Source organism: Alosa alosa, chromosome 1 (genome assembly GCF_017589495.1).
Source record: "Alosa alosa isolate M-15738 ecotype Scorff River chromosome 1, AALO_Geno_1.1, whole genome shotgun sequence".
Lineage (NCBI taxonomy): Eukaryota > Metazoa > Chordata > Actinopteri > Clupeiformes > Clupeidae > Alosa > Alosa alosa.
In genome coordinates this window covers 32633892-32655278 of record NC_063189.1, presented here as the reverse complement: position 1 = coordinate 32655278, position 21387 = coordinate 32633892, and the positions used below count along the sequence as shown (strand labels likewise).

Here is a 21387-nt window from a genome sequence, read left to right as displayed (position 1 = left end):
GGCACCCGATATTGTTTAATTTTTCGATTGAGATATACACGCTCTGGCTATTCTAAATGCAAAATGCATCAGGGAGTTATGACAAAAGCGGTAACTAACAAACTAGATCTAATAGAAAGTTGTTAGCTTCCCTAAGCTACAGGTAGGATTATAAGGTAGGCCTATTGACAACATAAATTGTCAATAGGCTATGCTAACGACACAAATAAAATCTCCTTTGAAACCAATGGCTTCGCCTTACAGTATCAAAGCGGACTTAAACTGTCATATCGTGGCGAAAAGTTGTAATAACATTCACGCAGCTCCATGAGTCAATGAAAGCATAAAAATGAAGTAGCCACTTCTAAATGGGACCTACTACACAGTAGCTTAAGGTGTTTTGCTAAAACAGCCATAATGAAATGAAGGTGTCATTGTTTGGATACTTCACACACCGTGCTTTTAATTTCACAGACTACAACTACCAAGCTGTAATCAAAGCACATCGATTCCCCCTCACACCCTGCACGCACTTAAAAACAAAATAAACAGGCGTCTCAGTCTCACGCATGTATAGGCAAAACTGTATCAGACTGGTGTAGCGTTGGTAAAATCTTCCATTGCACAGAATGATTTTTGTATGCGTGCAATAAATGACAGTCGAAGATACAAACAGTGCTGCTATACATTTGCTTGGTATAACCGCATTTTATAGTTTTCTACAAATGCAATAAATCAAATGCCTCCATCACTCAACCAACGCTAACGGTAACATTACCTAGGTCCTTATTGATATTACAAGATTAACATTACCTGCAGTAAAACCAAGCATGTCCGATAAACATCCTCAGATTTATTTCGGCTTCAAGAAGAAATGGGAATTACACTTCATGTGAACATCGTCCTATCCTTATTAGATGTTAAGCTGCGGTGAAATTACAGTCCTTGTATGAAGCGTCCATTGTTTTTCCAACCCCTTTTAACTTCCAACAAAATTACGTCTCACTGCAGCGATCGCCATCTAGTGGACAAAGCGACTACTTCGCCAATACTGAAAATGCAGCCATGATGATGATGATGAATATTTATTTTGGCTTTCTTTTTAATCCTACTGATTTTCATTTTTACCGGGGAGGGGGAATCACAAATGAGTGATTATGAGCCAGGTTTATGTGGGCCCTTGAGACCAACATACCATAAAGATTCACAGAGAACTGTGTCTGCCCTACCCTCGCTTCGGGGTCCAGTCCAGCGGGGGCTGCAGATGAAAGCGAAAATAGCGGTTCCATGCTATCCATATGGGGTACATGCTCACCAAGTTTTGTGTACCCGGTCTTTCAGTGTCCGGGGAATCCCTTGTTGGTGTAACGATCACTAAATGTACACATAAATTATTTTTATTGTGCAAGGCCCCCCATGAACGAAAGTACACAAAACTTGGCATGCATTCAGAGGGTGTCATAATGATCCTACACTTTTAATTTTGTGCAGTTTTGACCTTGTCAGCCAGAGATATTGAGATGAAAACACCTAATTTTATGCTTTTTCATTTTAACTAGGTGGCGCTATACATGAAATAAGTGGTAATGGGATGGGTTGACATGCCCCTTAAGACCAACATACAAAAAGGTGGACCTCCTAGGCCCTACGGTTCTCGAGATATTCAGAAAAACTGTCTCCGGCCACCTACAAGGCCAGTTGGTGTATAGTAACATAAATTAATTTATTGTGTGGCCCCCATGAACGGAATTCCACAAAACTTGGCGTGCATACAGAGGGTGTCATAATGATCCTACACTTCCAATTTTGTGCAGTTTTGACTATGTTAGGTCACAGATACCTTCAATTACACCACCTCATTTTTACTTTTTTTTGTGTTTTAACTAGGTGGCGCTATACATGAAATGAGTGGTTATGGAATGCGTTGACATGGCCCCTTGAGATCAACATACAAAAAATAATGGTCCTCCTAAACCTTACGGTTCTCGAGATATTCACAGAAAACTGTGTCTGCCCTACCCTCCTTTAGGAGGTGCAGTCCAGCGTGGGGGCTACAGATCAAAAAAACGATGGTTCCATGCTATCCATATGGGGTTACATGCCCACCAAGTTTGTGTACCCGGTCTTTCAGTGTCGGGAATCATTGTTGGTGTCGTCACTAAATGTACACATAAATTATTTTATTGTAAAGACCCCCATGAGCGAAAGTACACAAAACTTGGCATGCATTCAGAGGGTGTCATAATGATCCTACACTTTTAATTTATTGCCGGTTTTGACCTTGTCAGCCAGAGATATTGAGATACCTAATTTTTGCTTTTTAATTTTTAACTAGATGGCGCTATACATGAAATAAGTGGTAATGGGATGGGTTGACATGCCCCTTAAGACCAACATACAAAAAAGGTGGACCTCCTAGGCCCCTACGGTTCTCGAGATATTCACAGAAAACTGTCTCCGGCCACCTACAGGCCAGTTGGTGTATAGTAACATAAATTAATTTATTGTGTAGCCCCCCATGAACGGAATTCCACAAACTTGGCGTGCATACAGAGGGTGTCATAATGATCCCTACACTTCCAATTTTGTGCAGTTTTGACTATATTTGGGTCACAGATACCTTCAATTACCACCTCATTTTACTTTTTGTGTTTAACTAGGTGGCGCTATACATGAAATGAGTGGTTATGGAATGGAGTTGACATGGCCCTTGAGATCAACATACAAAAATAATGGTCCTCCTAAACCTTACGGTTTCCGAGATATTCACAGAAAACTGTGTCTGCCCTACCCTCCTTTTGAAGGGGTGCAGTCCAACGTGGGGGCTACAGATCAAAACGAAAAACGATGGTTCCATGCTATCCATGTGGGGTTACACATGCCCACCAAGTTTTGTCTACCCGGTCTTTCAGTGTCGGGGAATCATTGGCGGAAATTTGGACATGCGAAAAAAAAAAAAAAAAAAAAAATCTGACTAAACCTATATGACCGCCGCTTCGCTGCTTGCTTGGCGGTCCTAATAACATCTGATCAACAGACTGGGGGCGAAATGTAGCATTAGTAATGCGTTACTATTTTGCTGGGTTGATGGGGTCAGGTGGGGTTGGGAAATTTCTCAGCTCCAAAGTGGGGAATGACAGAAAAAGTTTGGGAATCACAGGGCTACATCACACTTGAGTGTATACAGACATGTGAAGACTCTGTGTAAGAAGCCGCAACTCAATTAGCACTCGCTGCTTGCGCTGCAGATCTATCATAGAGGTGGCCCTCCATAACGAGCCAGACGTGTGGATCTACAGCTTTAATGAGCACATCCTGTCCCTGTGACTGGAACAGAACAGAAACACCGCATGGGTATTAGGCGTGACAAGCTTGTGGCACCAGAGCAAGCAGTGCAAGTGTAAATGAACGGAAAAGCTAAGTGTGCATGCTTGCAAAAATGTTAAGGATACAAGGAAGTTTATTGTCACATGCATATAGTTACTGGAAGTAAGAAATGCAGTGAAATTATGTCTGGTGTCAGCCTATTTATTGCATTAATGGGGGTAAAAAGTGCAGTAGAAGAGGGGGTTTAGTAGATTAAGTGGCAAGGGCTGCATAAAAAGGTGGGGGAGGGATTGGGATTGGGTGGGGGCACCAACAAGGAGCACCAAGAACAACAGGGGACCCGGGACAAACTCCCTTACCAAGGAAGAAAGCTTGGGCAGATCCACGGCTCAAGGGGGCTAGCAACTGGGGGGTCTTGGTGTGTGTGTTGGGGGATGACAGGGGAGATGGGATAGTGTGCTGTGTATGTGGGGGAGAGGGCAGTGTGCAATATGTGTGTGTTGGAGAGGCTTCCTCATGAGACAATGTGCTGTGTATTGGGGGCAGGGACCTATTACAAAGCAGAGTACTGTATGTAATGTGTGTGAGTGATGACAGTGAAGATGTGTGTGTGTAGCGGGGAGGGAGTGGAGCAGTGACTGTGTGTGTGTGTGTGTGTGTAGTGTGTAGGTGGGTGGGTGGGGGCAGTGTGCTGTAAGTATGTAGAGGGATGTGTGTTGGAGAAGATCAAAAGACAATGTGCTTGTGTGTGTATGTGGGGGCAGTGTGCAGCAAGTATGTAGTAGGAGGCTTACTGTAGCAAGCAGTGTGCTGTATGTATGTGAAGTGATGACAGTGATGATGTAAAGTGTGTGTGTTGGGGGGTCAAGGGACTTACTATTGCAACAGAAATACTGTATGTAATGTATGTAGTGATGACAGTGAAGATGTGTGTGTGTGGGGAGGGGAGCAGTGACTGTGTGTGTGTGTGTGTGGTGTGTGTGTGTGGGTGTGTGGGGGCAGTGTGCTGTAAAATATGCTTAAGAAGATGTGTGTTGGAAGATCCTAAGAAGACAATAATGCTGTGTATATGTGTTGTGGGGGACAGTGTGCAACAAGTATGTAGAGGAAGTGCTGTATGTATGTAAGAAGTAATGACAGTGATGATGTAAGTGTGTGTGTTGGTTGGGATAGGATAAGGGGTGGGGGTGGGGGGGCAAGAAAAGGCTAGGCAATCAAGGACATGGGTAGATGGAGGAGAAATCAAAAATAATAAATAAAAGATGTGCAAAAGTTGGAGAAAGTCAGATATGTGTGTGTGTGTGTGTGTGTGTGTTTTGGCGTGTGATGAAATAAGAAAAATAAATAAAGGTCTGCATATAGGGAGAGGGATGTAAAAGTGCTAAAAGTCTTGTAGGTGTGTGTGTGTGTGGGGGGTCATGAGTGCTGAGGAGTGAATGATTGCAAAAGTCAGTATAGTGTGAGTTCAGAGTTGGGAAATGTTTGAGAGTGCTGAGGAGTGAATGTGTGCAAAGTCAGTATAGTGTGAGTTCAGAGTTGGGATGGCCTGGGGATAAAAACTTCTCCTGAGTCTCTCAGTTCTGGCTTTGTGACTACATAGGCGTCTTCTTGATTTCAGCGGTAGGAATAATCCATTGTTAGGATGAGAAGAGTCCTTCAGAATCTTTTGGGCTCTTAGGAGTACTCTTCTGGAATAGATATCTTGTAGAGCAGGGAGTTGAGTTCTTATAGTACGTTCAGCTGGGCGCACTACTCTCTGCAGAGTACTACAATCTCTAACTGTGGAGTTCCCATACCAGGTGATGATGCTACCAGTTAGAACACTCTCAACCGCTGAAGTGTAGAAGGCCTTCATGATGGATGTAGAAACTTTTGAATTTCTTAGCTGTGAAGGAAGTAAGTCGTTGTCTGGACTTCTTCAGAACATATTGAGTGTTAACAGTCCATGTTAAAGTCTTCAGTAATGTGGACACCAAGGTATTTAAAACTTGTGACTCTCTCTACAGGTTGCCCGCTGATCATTAGTGGGGTGTAACTGTAGTTCTGCTGCTGCCTTCTGTAATCCACTACCATTTCCTTGGTTTTATTGATATTCAGTGTCAAGCTGTTAGATTGACACCACTGTGCCACCTCATCAACCTGATCCAAGTAGAACTGTTCATTGTTGTTACTAATCAGGCCCAAGATCACTGTGTCATCTGCAAACTTGATGATGGAGGTATGACTACTGTTGGCTTTGCAGTCATGTGTGTAGATGTTGTACAGCAGTGGACTCAAAACACAGCCTTGGGGAGCACCAGTGCTGATGGTTAATGAGTCAGATGTCAGACCCCCCACTCTAACCACTTGTGAACGGTTGGTGAGGAACCAGTGATATCAAATATCCTGGATCAAATATCCAGTGACACAGGGTGGTGTTCAGTCCTAAGGCCTTCATCTTTGTGACCAAGGTGAGAGGTACTATCGTGTTGAATGCTGAACTAAAGTCAATGAACAGCATCCTCACATAATTCCCATTCCCCTCCTCCAGGTGAGTTAAGGTGGTGTGCATGAGGTTTGAGATGGCATCCTCTGTAGACCTGTTGGCTCTGTAAGCAAATTGGGGGGTCGAAGGAGGCAGGCAGGGAGGGATGAGCAGATAATGTTTTTCACAAGCTTCTCAAAACACTTCATCACTGTAGGCGTCAGGGCTACTGGGCGGTAGTCATTCAGACATGATGGACTTTTGTTTTTCGGTACTGGAACAATAACAGACTGCTTGAGGCAAGTAGGAACTGTCTCTTGAGCCAATGATGTGTTAAAGATATAAGTGAACACAGGAGCTAACTGAGCAGCGCAGGATTTCAAAACCCTGTTAGAAATTCCATCCGGTCCAGTAGCTTTTGAAGTTGAAGTTCACTGTTGAAGTCAGTGTCGAGTCTAAATTCGCCTGCATGCGTGTGAGCTGCTAAAACGTCATGTAATGAGAGGACGGTGCCAGTTTTTTTTTTATTACTGACAGTGATTTCCAAGCAGTTGCTCTCTCAGATAGTGTTTTTGCAGTACAGTACCTTCTATAGAAGCTTCATCTTTCTGGAGAGTACTGCACTCTACTAGACAGTCTGGAGACACCGAATCATCCATAATTTATTCAATACCTGTCAACTCTCCCTAGCTTCTGTCAAGTAAAAACCTGAGGAAAACCAAACCAAACCTGAGTCCAGTCCAACCTATCAACTTGCCAGTCCAACCTATCAACTAGCAATTAGCCCCTCCCCTAACTGGACCCTCTGCTATCTGCAGATAACATCAGGGCACAAAGAAGTGGCCGCTGAAATACAAGCTAAATATCTAATACTTACCCAATCCGAGGATTTTTAAACACTTTTAAAGAAAACGGGAAGCCACGTTGATCTGAACTTGTAGGTTTCATAGCAGCGTCACTGGTACGATAAGCTGATAGGATAAGCTGAACCCCGGGCAGCGGTTGGAATCTGCAGCCAGTGGGAGTCTGCAGCGCTGTGGAGGGGAGCATCGTGTCCACCAGGCCCCACTGAGCTGTGGTGATGAGCTGTCCTGATAAGGGGCATTCTCACCATTTATGTCCTGTGGAGTGGCGGTCTCGACCCTGTCCAGTAAAGGGCCATTCTGTCCCAGATACGAAGCACAGATTATTGTGTGTGTGTGTGTGTGTACAGTAGGGTTGCCACCTGTGTCTGACAAAAATCATGGACATTTTGACCATCCAATCGACCTTTTTGTTTGTAAGCAACGGCGCCTTTCGCACATCTAACCCAAGATAAAAACCGTCATCCTAAGCGACAATTGTATAGCTAAAATTAGTAAGAATGACAATTTCTAGTTATTTGTTTAGTTAATTGCTTTATTTAATAGCAGACCTTTATTATTTTGTTATATTTTCAACAGTTTTTAGTTGTGGACACCTGGGGGTAGTATTGAGAAAAAAGGGGGAATACATAATTAGGTTCTGCTTTTTTGCTTATGTGGAATAAACTTTCCTTTCTCTGTCTCTCCTTGTCCCACACACTCTCCGTCTCCACCTTACCATTTCTAATGAACCTCCACGGTGCGTGCCCCCACTACCACCACCCATGTTATGCTACGTCATTTTTGTAGAGCCATTAAGGCTGTGCATACGTTTATGGACGTAGGCACGCTTCAATTAAACTGAAATACACATTTTGTGCATCATGTACAAAAATCCGGGACATTCAGTGTCCAGGATTTTTATTTTTTATTTTCCTGGACAGACCAGGAAAATCCTGGACAGGTGGCAACCCTAGTGTACAGTATGTGTGTGTGTGTGATTGAGCGTGTGTGTGTGTGTTTGTCTGTCTGTGTATGCGTGTGTGTGTGTGTTTGTTAGTGTGTATGTATGTCTCTGCATGTGTTTTACGAAGCACAGATTATTGTGTGTGTGTGTGTGTACAGTATGTGTGTGTGTGTGATTGAGCGTGTGTGTGTGTGTCTGTGTGCAAGCATGTGTGTGAGAGATAGGAAAGGGTAGAGAAATTGAGAGAGTGAGAAAGACAGAGCTGAATATGTTGTTTAGATGAAAGGTAGAGCTACACAGGTAGAGCTACACCTCTTCTAGTGTGTGTGTGTAGTGCTTGTATTTGCCAACATGTCCTCCTGAATATGTTTGTATTGCAATCATGTTTGCTTGTTAAATAGGCCCTCTTTTCTTTTTAACATATAATCTGTTTTTTTCTTGGAATAAGACAAACAACAACAAAAGAAAATAAACTGAATCCAGGGGGTAATTTAAAAAACACGCACACGCACACGCATACACACACACAAGCACAAACAAAAAACAATTCACATTACAATGCAAATGCTACTAAATTAACTTTTACTTCTTTGCTTGTTCCATCGCCTCCCACCTAGCATTCCTGCGCGTCTCTTAATGCAGAAATGCTAATTGTCATCTCAGAATGGGATGCTAATAGCATAAGAGGGACAAACAGAGCAGACGAGTAATTATCTTTACCTTGTTAGCTCCGTCTACAATTGAAGTGCTCAAAATTAAATTAATATCTTCACAGCTCTTGTGAAGCCTGACAACTTTGCCTGTAATGTTACAGTAGGTTCCTCCTGGCTTTCTCAGTCCCGTTAGTGCATTGCCATATCCATGTTTTGATTGTGTACATTTCGCACAATTTATTATGAGGCTCTCGTTGGATGAGAAATGGAACATTAGGCCGATTAAAGGAGATTCAAGAAATATACTTAATGTTAACACAGACCAAAGGCAGCAAACATACTGTAAATTCATGTAATTTGATATGAATATCCTTTATTCCCTGCCCTGCTTTCAGGAGTTAACTTTGCCCCTGTGACTTAAAAGGCAGACACAGCATGGTATAAATGCACATTACATAACATTAAATAAATATGAAGTTTGAAGTCAAGTGGCTGGAAACTAAGTACAGTGGAATACATCTTCCAACACACTTCTCTCAAATATATTTGGTTCTTTTCTGATATCAGGTGAAAAGTATTCTATTTCACAGTGCAAGGAGCAATGGACAAATTGGCAGTGTACACCAACAAGGTCTGCTTTCAGCAGCACCTTCCATAAACCAGATCTCCATTTCTCATATACCTGCTAGCATGCAACACTTTACCCATGAATAGCTGATGGAGCAAAGGTTGTTTGTTTTGTCAACTCAATTTTAGATAAAAAAAAAGTTTCTCCATGAGTCTTGTCAGCCTTACACATCTAAAAACATCAGTAGCACCAAACATCATTATTTCAATTCCCTGCTTTTCTTATCGTATCTCATTACTTGTTTGTGCCATGTACTGTACAGTATGTGTCACAGCTGTAGTGTGAATTCACCACAAATACTAATACAAGTCTAGTTATATGGTTTGTTATTAACGGCACATAAATCCAGAATCTAATGCATTGCAGGTAAAAGTCAGTTCTGTCTTAAAAACCCTGACTGACAAAACAGCTTTAGCTATCTAGCTGTCTATCATGTTACCCCGGGCGAAAATGAAATATAACTTATTGGTTTGCAAGCACTAATTATTTAGCGATTTACATCAGCCAGCCAAACACACATAAAACACGACTAGCAGTCATGTAAGCAGTGCTGAGATAAGTTTAAGTTACTCTCAAGGTCCTGGGAGCTGTGGCCACCTCGATGAGCAGTATCTACCATCAGTAAGTGACCTGTCCCACGATGTGGGCGTGCTGCCTGAAGCAGATACTGTTCCAGTAATGACAGTGTCGTGTGCTGTGACTGGCACATGCTGTTCTCAAACAAGGCCAGAATTATACTGAGTAGGGCCGGAAAACCCAAAGCCTTCCTGCCCAACATCCCTGTGGAAAACAACACTACACTTAATTACAGGGCTGGTTGGGTTTAGAGTCACCAGCACTGTTCCTGCAGGCTTGATTGGTTGGTTTCCTGGACCTGAAGGTCCATGTGTACTTGAGAAAAATAGCCTAAGAGATTGTAGCAGGATTAAGGGGTGGAGCGCCCCATAATCACTGCCTAATTGGTTAGCCAATAGGTTTATCTGGCTACCATATAAAATGGTAGGTAGCGTTTGGCCAGGTGGTTACACTGAGAGATCTCGTACCAGCGGCCTGCAGGAAGGCGTGCGTTGGGAAGTGGCAGAGGCAGGTTTCCAGGCGTCCACCTGGCCAAACGCTACCTACCATTTTATATGGTAGCCAGGTAAACCTATTGGCTAACCAATTAGGCAGTGATTATGGGGCGCTCCACCCCTTAATCCTGCTACAATCTGAAGCTAGATATCAGTTTACGTAGTGCACCTGACAGGTCAACAAACATCGATTTGTACAAAAGATGTGTGCAGTTTCATGTTACATATGACAAGTATATTTCTCCCCTCTAGGTCTACCACAGTCAGATGTGTCTGTGGTCCTCCCGTTAGCCTTAGTGCAATTGACATTAAGGTTAGCTCATCTCCAATAGCAAATAGCACATACTGTAGTGAAATTAAGACTTTCTGCTCACCATAATCAGGGCGAGACTTTTTTTACGAGACTTTCCTTTTATTTTTTTTAATCCTCTCCTTTTTTACATTGCTGTTGCCAGACATTTAAAAAAACAACAACGTGGGTATATCCAAAACATCAGGCGAGAAAATAAAACCCTGAAAGATTGTTTTAGACACAGTGGTGATGGGGAAAACAGAGTGGACAGGGGAAGAAAGCAGCTAAAGCGTTTGAACTGGCAACTAAATTGAAGTCACCCAGATTGCTCGCTGTAGCCATCAGACAGAGTCAAAAAGGTAATTACACTCGGGCCAAATCTGAGAGCTTAAAAAACTGCAAGCTTGCGCTAAGCTATCTCCCCCACTCGCAACAAATAATAATAAATACTCACGGGCATCGTATTCTGTTGGAAGATTTCAGACCCTACTGACACTCTCTCTTGAAGTTTGTTTTGGGGCCATTTTATTTTTATGATACAAAAAAAAAAAACATACAATTCTAGAAGAATACATCTCATCTATCTTCCAAGTTCACATAGGAGACCCAGCTGGACTCTTATAAGAGGCTGTGCCCATCTCCAAATTGGTGTTAAAACAAAGAAAGTAAACTTGATTTATATCGAACGTCAACGTCCCTCTGTGAGAAAAAAGTGAGGGGATGGGGAAAATCACTTTCAGCCTCTGTCCAAGTACAAGATTGAAAGAGGGAGCCACAACTGAGAGTGCATGCTTCAGCTGAATGTCTTCTTGAGGCTCTTGATGTGAAAAGCCTTTCCTCTTTTCATTCACCTTTTCTTCTACAGATCGATTGCTTTGGTCCTCACCAGCTGGTTTCCAAAGTGCTGTAGTGCGATGGACAAGCTGTTGTACAAGGGGCCCGGATGGTAAACAAAAACATGCTTAATGGTCCCTCTGAGAAGGGACAAACTCTACTTTGTATGTTGTTGGGCTAAAAAAATAAATCAATTGCACTCATTTTTCTATTATTGCCTCTCTCATTTCTTATCCAGAAAGTCTTAAGAAAATAAACAACGACCAAGCTGCAAAGAGGGTTGGCCCCGAGATTGGATGCGTCACCGGCACGGATGTACTGGAGGTTAAACACAAGTAAACGAAAGTTTAACGAGAGTTTATTCACCAAAAGATTTTGTTCACCAATTGCAACTTTTCACATTAAAAAATAACACTGTATATAGTATAGTATATACAGTATATAAGTATATATACTCTTTTGATCCCTTGAGGGAAATTTGGTCTCTGCATTTATCCCAATCCGTGAATTAGTGAAACACACTGCACACAGTGAACACACAGTGAGGTGAAGCACACACTAATCCCGGCACAGTGAGCTGCCTGCAACAACAGCGGCGCTCGGGTAGCAGTGAGGGGTTAGGTGCCTTGCTCAAGGGCACTTCAGCCATGCCTACTGGTCAAGGTTCGAACCGGCTTTCATAGTTTTTGGAATTCATAGTTTTTCGAACCCTCCGGTTACAAGTCTGAAGCGCTAACCAGTAGGCCACGGCTGCCCCACTGTATTATCCACATTTACAATATGTATACACATCAACACTCTAGGAACCATTAAATACAACTGGTATTGTTATAAACATTGGACAATGACCTCCACCATAATCAAACATGTTCTGAATGTCTTTTTTAAAAAATCTGATACCGCATGGTGCAATCCACTTTACCGTGATCACGGAATTCATAGTTTGCCCACCTCTTATTTTACCACTACACCCCTGAATATGGTAAAGCATGCGTAGTATTGCACGAGAGAATTGCCAGCAGGAAGGTGTGATCAAACGCAATAACAGGGTTGAGCCAGGTTGGATTCAATTAATGAACGGTTTGGTTAAAGCTGACCAATAGCAGTGTTGAGCAGTACCTTTAATTGGAATACGTCAGACGAGATTACAGTAGCAGTTAATATTTATGCAACGTTAGAACATGTTGGCTTAACAAGTTACCAGTCCAGAACACACAGAAAATTGCAACAGAAAGTCAACTACTATTTGTTCCAACAGCATTTAAACCAATCATTTATAAAATTGAAAAAAAAAATACTGTTACTGTAGTAACTGTACCACATTATCCCAAGCTTCAAAGAGCTCACCACATCTGTGACAGGCAGACGTGACACGTGACATTCTGTGGGATTTATTCACCAAGGTAACTGAAGTATTCAATTTGTGTCTTGAAATTATGTTTGAAATAAATGTCTTAGAACAAAAACGTTGGGTATAGACTTGTATTTTATAGTTAGGCTAGTTGAGTTTGTTATCAATAAACATAACAGCTAATGTATGGAAGAATATTAGACTCAAAAGTTTTGTACGTGTGTATCACGTTTTGAAACTGTAGAAATTATTTGTAACTGTAAAAATGATCTGTACAAGTAATTGTCAATATCACAAATATGCGCTACACTTACAAATCTATTCTAGGGGTACGGATCGGTTTTACAGCTACAAATCATCCTACAGTTAAAAATATTTTACAATTACAAATATATTCTACAATTACACATCAATATTCTACGCACAAAAAGCTGCTCTACAGTTACAAATCTTTTCTACAGGTGTACAGACTTTTGCACCACCTTAGGGATGAGAAGTGTCTCATATGTATTGTGTGTGTGTAACAGGATTTGTAACTGTAAAAATGATTTGTGATTTAACAAAAAAATAACACAAACAATTTTAATTATTACTCATATGTCGTTCACTTACAAATATATTCCACAGGTATGAAATATTCCACAGTTGCTGTCTTTCAATTACGAAACTATTCTGCCATTACAAATCTCTGCTGCTTTCGACAAGTATTTTCTACAAGTATACAAATCATTTTGAGACTGTTCTGGCGCTTCCTGTTGAATAGCCAATGGCGATCCTCAGGTTTGGCTAGCCAACCATGAATCTCAGTTCACTAACCAATCACAGAGCAGGAGCAGCGCCGTCGTTGTCTGTGGGTGCAACCAGAGCCATATAAAGGTATATTGTGGGTGCAACCAAACCTGGAGTCTACGTTTGGAGCACGCTAGTTTCCTATATTCCTTGAGGTATGTTGGTAGCCTACACCACACAGACATGTTCTATGTCCACTATTCCTTGTTAACACAGCCAGTGTACCTGATATACGGGGCAACGAGGTGAGATCAATCAATGGCAACTAATGTGGGCAACAGACAAATAACTATTATATATAGCAAGCTACTGCTAGTTAGCCAAATCCCACTCAATCAGTCTGTCAGTTTAAGCAGCATGCAAGTGCTAACGGAAATGTAGTGTGTGGATGGAAATAAATAACAACACTCAACATACTTTTGAAGACATTTTGTTTCAAGTTTGTAACAAATGCGGTCAAAGTTTTAAGGGAGTTTGTCAGTCGGTCATAAGGTAGGCTCAGCAAAACGAGGCAGGCGGCTAGCATTATTATCAAGAGGTGTGCTAACCATTAGGCCTCGTATTCCAGGTCTACCTCCAGATTGTGAGGTGCTACTTTGGACTTGATGAACTCTTATAGTAGGCAACAGAAACTCTTTACTGCAGAAAAACCGTAGTAGGTTTGATGCTCAACAGATTGCTGTTAGTTAGGAGGGAGTTAGTTATAAGTTAATAATAAGTATCCATTGATATGTGTGACAAAACATACCAACTGGTGTCAACATCAGCTAGGCTATGTTGGCATTTTCTGATGGTTCTTCATGACTGATCATAAGGTACAAAATAAATAATACAGAAATACAGTGCTGGGCATTGGTAGACAATCATATTAATCTGTCTATGTATCTATTTCTTCTGTGTAAGCAGTTTCTTATGGATCCCCAGTTGCTGCCTCCTTCTGAAGCACAGGTGGGTCATAAAATATATTTTACTGTCTATGAAAATAGGTCGCCGCCCGATGTGAGTTTCAAAAAGCATACCTTTTGAACTTGTTGACGGCAGTATTCCTACTTAAAACAACATCCTCGGATGTGTATGTTTTATATTTTGTAAAAGTTAAAGAGAAATCACTACTATTCTATCTTAAAAAGTCAGTTTATTTTCAAACGTTTTTGTTGGTTCCTGTCAGTGATAGATCATTATCTATGATAAATTTATAGTTACTCTCTACACTGGTAGGTTATTAGAGAGGCTGAAAACCAGACTGGAACAGGCTCTTCAAAGGCAACCTCTGGACCTGGACTATTTAGAGTTCCTCTGTACCAGTGAGTTGAGCCTAGTTCACTGAGTACTCACATGCCATTTCCAGAAGAGGTAAGCAAAGTCTGTTTGTTTTCTGTGCAAAATAAGTACAAACAGTACCCCTGTTTTCAGAATACTTTCAGAAGGTGCCATTGAGTCCTGCTGTCCTGCTAAAATAAACTTCACTGACAGTTTTTACATATTTTTCCCCTCACAAACTATTAGATACCAGAATACAGTTGTTTTGTACTGTAAAAATAGTATTAAGTGTTGATTTATATATATTTAAAACAAGAGGAGACGGCAGAGCCTCATGCTTATAATCATTAATTAATTATAAAATAAATCATGGACCTACACCAGTAATCCTCACTATTTTTCTCACAAGAGACACATTGGCAGTGCAAAATCAAAAGGAGAGCCTCTTTTACGACAACGTACTAAGTCACCTTTGCAAATGTGCATTTCTACATATAAATTGGACATCCCACAAAAAAGAAATAACACAGCCAATACATTTTCATTTAAGACCAGTCATCTAATACTGGGATGAGTGGAAGCTGGCATGCGTGTCCTTGACTTTCTTCATGCTGTAATTTTAGTAGCAGGTTTGACAATACCCCCTTTAGAAAGCACCATTAAGGCTTAATAACTTCCTTTCACCTTCATTATTGTATTTGGGTGAAGGGAGATGTATAATTAAGATGTTTTTTTGTTTTCACAGTGCAGGATTGTATGTTTATGAAGCACATTTGAAAAAAAATATTGACTGTTACCACATACAGTGGGTCCCATTCAGAAGTGGCCACTTCTTTCGCGTTTTCTGTGATTCATACAGCTGTGTGAAATGTATTACAACTTATCGCCACAAGGTGGCAGTTTAAGTCCACTGTAGCATTTGTAAACAGGGCAGCGGAGTGCATTCAAAGGCGTTGCAGTGGCAGTGAGATACTGTAAGCAGAACGAAACTGAAGATCACCTCGTTGAAGTCATACAGTAGACTAGGCTAAATCAGAGCTTGCTTTTGTTTTTATCAACCTGGGGCCAGAGATGATGGCCTTTTTTAACAGTTTAGGCCTACTCAAAATGAGTAAAATGAAAAGCACTATACAGATGACATGAAAAAGGTTATGATGTATGGATTCCCAAGTGTCCAAGCTTCCAAATGGTGTATAACATAACTATGCTTCATAGCAATATGGGATTTAGAATGTTGGGGGAAGGAGGGTAGGTGTTCTTCACAAGGTTAAAATATTGTTGTTATGATCCGTTTAACAGGTCATAGGCAGACGGGAAAAGCAGGCCTTAAAAGAGGGCTACAGGATACTAGGGTGCTCCCAATGATAACAGAACGGCCAGAACTGGCTAGAGTTCTGTTCCCACAAGGTGTCTCATCTCTGATGGATCCTAAGGTATTAATGTTCAAGCATGGCAATTTAAACATGGCAAGCATGACACATCCTCTCACATTCTTTTTGCAAAGGTACATTTGTAAATGGAGGAAAACAAACTGACAGAATAAAGTACATCATGACTATGGTACAGTGCACAATAGTATTCCAAACAGGGCACACTGTTTTTGTTGCAGATGATTTTGAAAAGAGTGGTTTGACCAGATGAGGTGGAGGTTGACGAAGATGAAATGGAAGACTGCCGTCTCACAGCCTACCTCAGACAATACGTTGCCGTGCCTACCTCAGACAATACGTTGTAAGTGGTATGACACATATTTCCTAATTTTCTTGTGGTATTATAAGTATATAGTATAAGTATATATACTCTTTTGATCCCTTGAGGGAAATTTGATCTAGGCATGTATCCCAATCCGTGAATTAGTGAAACACACTCGGCACACAGTGAGGTGAAGCACACACTAATCCAGGCACAGTGAGCTGCCTGCAACAACAGCGGCGCTCGGGGAACAGTGAGGGGTTAGGTGCCTGGTCAAGGGCACTTCAGCCGTGCCTACTGGTCGGGACTCAAACCGGCAACCCTCCGGTTACAAGTCCGAAGCGCTAACCAGGCTAGCATTGTATAACAAACAAACTACTACTAAAAGTATTTTCTGATATTGTCTTTTAATTCTTACAGTTTCTTTAGAGACATTGAAAGACCTGGTGGTCTTCTGGACGGGATGGTCTGTTGGCAGGGGCAATGCCGACTGTACTTTGAAACTCCCCCTAGGGACAAGAATGTATGACACCTTCAAAGAAGCTATGAATGCAGCGCTGAAATAAAGCAATTATGGTTTTGGCTTGATCTAGTGTTGTTTTCTGCAAGTTCAATGCAGTATAGTCAACAATTTCAGTGTTTCAGACGGTGACCAGAGTTCCAGTTGTTCAATGAATAAACTATGCAATGAGAAACTGTATGACGATTGCTATTTTTCCTAGTTGTATATTTAACTACAATGTGTGCACCATATGCAGTAGCCAGAAAAGTTGTGATTTTGTTTCTCAGCTGCCACAAGGAACCTATCCCCAACTTGCTCTGAGAAACTGGCTCTGGTAAGAATTGATGTCTAAGTTGCTTTGGATAAAAACGTAAGCCCTAATGAATAAAATTATTTATTAAAGTTCACATATCCCTGCATTAGGGAATAATATTTAAAAATGCAATTTTAAATTTATCAGACAGGACAGGGGAGAAGTCTACAATAATGGTGTTCAAAGACTAGAATACAATAGACCTAAAAAACACATTTTAAAGAACAAATATAGGAGGGAAGGAGATGTATTTTTCTATTCAGTGGTAGGCTACATGTTCTCCATGCTGATGTAAATAATGGTCCAGTGATCCAGTGGAGTGATCTTGAAGGCCCTTGATAAGAGATATTACATCAGTGTTTCAGAACAAGGACCACTTAACCAATAAATAAAAAAAACCTCACAGACCACCTAGCTAAACAAAAAAAATAGTAGGCCTACTCATTGCTTATTACCTTGCTTATTGTCAGAGGATTCATGATTTAAACTGGGTAGCTTACATAGGCAGTGTTACAGAACTGTTTGGATTTACATAAAAGTTGTTCAACATCGCAAACAAATCATCTATAGGCCTATTATATTTTAGCATGCCAGCTCGCGAACCACACTTTGAGAAACACTGGCTTAGGCTACATGAATAGACAAAAACAACGATGCATATTTACATGCACACTGAAACACTATGTAGAAAGAGAGCATTCTGGAAAAGCATGATTGTATTTGTAGTAGCTTATCTGCACAGGTACAGTTGGCAAATTATCAAAGTTAACAAACCATCAGAAATGTAAAACGATGACTGTAATTAACATAGCTGAAGTCGCCCATTTGAAATGTAAATAAATTGATAACTTAACTACCTAGGAACAGCCGAAAGATAACTGCCGATAGAGAGGGGAAACATTTTGTTAACGACTTGCCCCGTGTATCAGGTACACTGGCTGTATTAACTATCAATGTACCTCAAGGAATATAGTAAACTAGCATCGGAGCCCGTCTCTGCTAGCGTGCTCCAAGCGTAGACTCCAAGTTTGGTTGCACCCACACAACTAGCCACGACGACGGTGCTGCTCCTGCTCTGTGATTGGTTAGTGGACTGAGATTCATGGTTGGCTAGCCAAACCTGAGGATCGCCATTGGCTATTCAACAGGAAGCGCCAGAACAGTCTCAAAATGATTTGTATACTTGTAGAAAATACTTGTGCGAGCAGCAGAGATTTGTAATGGCAGAATAGTTTCGTAATTGAAAGACAGCAACTGTGGAATATTTCATACCTGTGGAATATATTTGTAAGTGAACGACATATGAGTAATACTTAAAATTGTTCGTGTTATTTTTTTGTTAAATCACAAATCATTTTTACAGTTACAAATCCTGTTACACACACACACAATACATATGAGACACTTCTCATCCCTAAGGTGGTGCAAAAGTCTGTACACCTGTAGAAAAGATTTGTAACTGTAGAGCAGCTTTTTGTGCATAGAATATTGATGTGTAATTGTAGAATATATTTGTAATTGTAAAATATTTTTAACTGTAGGATATGATTTGTAGCTGTAAAACCGATCCGTACCCGTAGAATAGATTTGTAACTGTAGGGCATATTTGTGATATTGACAATTACTTGTACAGTTAATTTTTACAGTTACAAATAATTTCTACAGTTTCAAAACGTGATACACACGTACAAAACTTTTGAGTCTAATATTCTTCCATACTAATGTCATGTTGAGCAGGAGACTAGGCTACCATAAATCCTCAAATTATGCCCGGGATTGATTCTAATTATAGTCGGACAAATAAAGGCAGGTTCCCATATACAAGACGAGGTAACAATTGCCTACCATACCAACAATTGCCATCAGTCCACCAGCACTAGAAGACATTGTTTCAATTTAAGTAAATGAAATAACACCTCTTTTTAATATTTTATTATATTGTTGGTTGGATTAATAGCCTACGGTTGGCAAATAAAAGTCGTTTTCCTACCATGGGTCTCCAACACACGTTCTCAAGCTCATTCTCATGTCGCCAGTGTTGTAGTCAAGTCACTATGCCTAGAGTCCGAGCCCAGGTTCGAGTCCCCAGTGTTCAAGTCCAAGTCATTAAAAAAAAGACACGTAGGCCTACATTGAAACTCTACATGGACACTCTACTAGGCAATTTAATGTTATGCTTCTATATTTTATGACACCAAAATTAAGAAGTATGTTATATCTTGATCGCAAAAACTTTTATTTTATTTTTCTTTCATCCGACAATAGCCTGCTGCAAGTTAACAGACAGAAGCACGGCAGGTCACGCCCCAAATGAAAATGAATGACTGGAACCTCGCTTCTCGCGTCAGTCAGGAAAAACACCAAGTCACGATGATCAGCTATCCAGCAGCAGTGTGTGATGTTTAGCCTAGGTTGAGTGTAATCTTAGGTAATGTCATGTCATGTATGAGAACTAATATTGCCTGGCATTAGCCTGGCACATTGAAATAGCAGCGGCCATGTCTCCAGGCATTTTGGTGTTAAAGATAACGTAAGTTTGCTCTGCATGTGATCATGATGTGACTTGCGATGTATGACACGAAACAGTAGCCTAACATTCCCTTGAACTAAAATTTGTATAGCCTATTACAAATAATTTAGATAATACAATCATATTGCAAATTATAGCCTAATGACATACTACAATTATAGCCTTATGATATATTACAAAAAAAAGTCGAGTCCTCGGTGAGTCATCGCGAGTGCGAATGCACGAGTCCGAGTCCAAGTTCGAGTCATTCAGTGCTCAAGTCCAAGTCAAGTCATGAGTCTCTAAATTTAGCTAATGACTCGGACTCGAGTACTACAACACTGCATGCCGCCCCTTTCGAGCTAATTGCCAGAGGCTGAAGCCTATAACATTTAAACACAATTGTTGCGCGACTCAAGGCATTCCAGCCTACGAATTTAATAAAAAGTACTAAATCATGCATAATTAAAAAAATAACTCAATTTAGGCTACTTGGCTACGCAAAAAGGTTTCTATTACAGCACAAGCCCTATTCAATGAATGGCTGCCTTGTGTGCCCATCAGTCCCAACATTTAGCAATATAATCAAACAGTCCAAAAGTAAATTAAATCCCAAACCAAACCGAAAATGTTATGCTTTTGATAGCCTACCGGTAGGCCTATACCGCTCCAAACAAAACGCATGTCTAAATGCAGGTTAGAAATAAAAAAAAAAGCCTGCCTCGAATACCAGCCTGCCTCAAATAAAGATGCTGTGCTTTGCAAAAGACCCCAGCCATAATTTGAGGATTTACGCTAAGCAATTATTTTATGATGGATTATTTTTTGATGGTTGTTAGTAGACAAACAGAGTGAATATGAGATTGTGCAGTCTTACAGTACTGTAGATGGCTGTGGTTAGTGATGTGATGCTGTTAATGGGGAGTTTTACATAGTTAGCGCAAACCCTATAGGTTATTATTTATTTAGTGTACCTATAAGGCTTTTTTTCCTTATCAAAAGTGAGGGGGATGACGGCCGTCTCTTCAGCACTGCGGGGGACATATCCCCCACGTCCCCTGTGCCTCCTGCACGCCTGTTTGGGGGCAGCCGTGGCCTACTGGTTAGCGCTTCGGACTTGTAAACGGAGGGTTGCCGGTTCGAACCCCGACCAGTAGGAACGGCTGAAGTGCCCTTGAGCAAGGCACCTAACCCCTCACTGCTCCCCGAGCGCCGCTGTTGCAGGCAGCTCACTGCGTTGGGATTAGTGTGTGCTTCACCTCACTGTGTGTTCACTGTGTGCTGAGTGTGTTTCACTAATTCATGGATTGGGATAAATGCAGAGACCAAAATTTCCTCACAGGATCAAAAGAGTATATATACTTATACTTATTGCTGACCATAATATGCCTGAGTTATTCAGGTTTACAACAAAATTTGACTGAGAGACACAACTTTGATTAGCAGTTTTTATGTATAATAATGATGTAAATTCACTTCATGTATTATGTGACATTTTATCAAACCACTCAATTCATTTGATAGTTATATTTACACATTTGTTGCACTTCTAAATACTAGTTTTAGCAGTTTCACACAGCGACTATATTTTAAGAAATTCCAATAAAACAAAAGTATACATGGGTCCACTAAGCCTTTAAAGTATTTTTCAATTATTAATTTCTTATTTGTTTACGCAGAACTACAACTTAAAGACGGGGGACATGTTTTGTCCCTTCTCTCAAGAATCAATGACTTATATTTAATGTCATTACATTATAGTGGTTAAAATTCAAATTTTCATTAAAATTCAACTAAGTGGGGCTTTTTAAAAACTTTTTTGTAGTCAGCATCTGCTCTCCTAGGTATGCAGTTGCATGTTCAGTTGACTATTTTGACATAAGCTAACTGTCAACAAATTGACAGGGTCATTATT

At 40.8% G+C, this 21387-nt stretch overlaps 1 long non-coding RNA gene across 2 annotated transcripts; it reads left to right on the top strand.

Annotated features, from left to right (window-relative positions):
• Window positions 1–13725: 13725 nt before the first annotated feature.
• Window positions 13726–16843, top strand: LOC125294960. Of its 2 annotated transcripts, none has more exons than XR_007193598.1 (5): window positions 13726–14144; window positions 14415–14549; window positions 15756–15889; window positions 16066–16194; window positions 16569–16843. It is a non-coding gene; the product is annotated as an uncharacterized LOC125294960 (long non-coding RNA). The 2 variants fall into 2 exon arrangements; XR_007193597.1 differs by having other exon boundaries at window positions 13731–14144; window positions 16066–16187.
• The last annotated feature ends 4544 nt before the right edge of the window (window positions 16844–21387 follow it).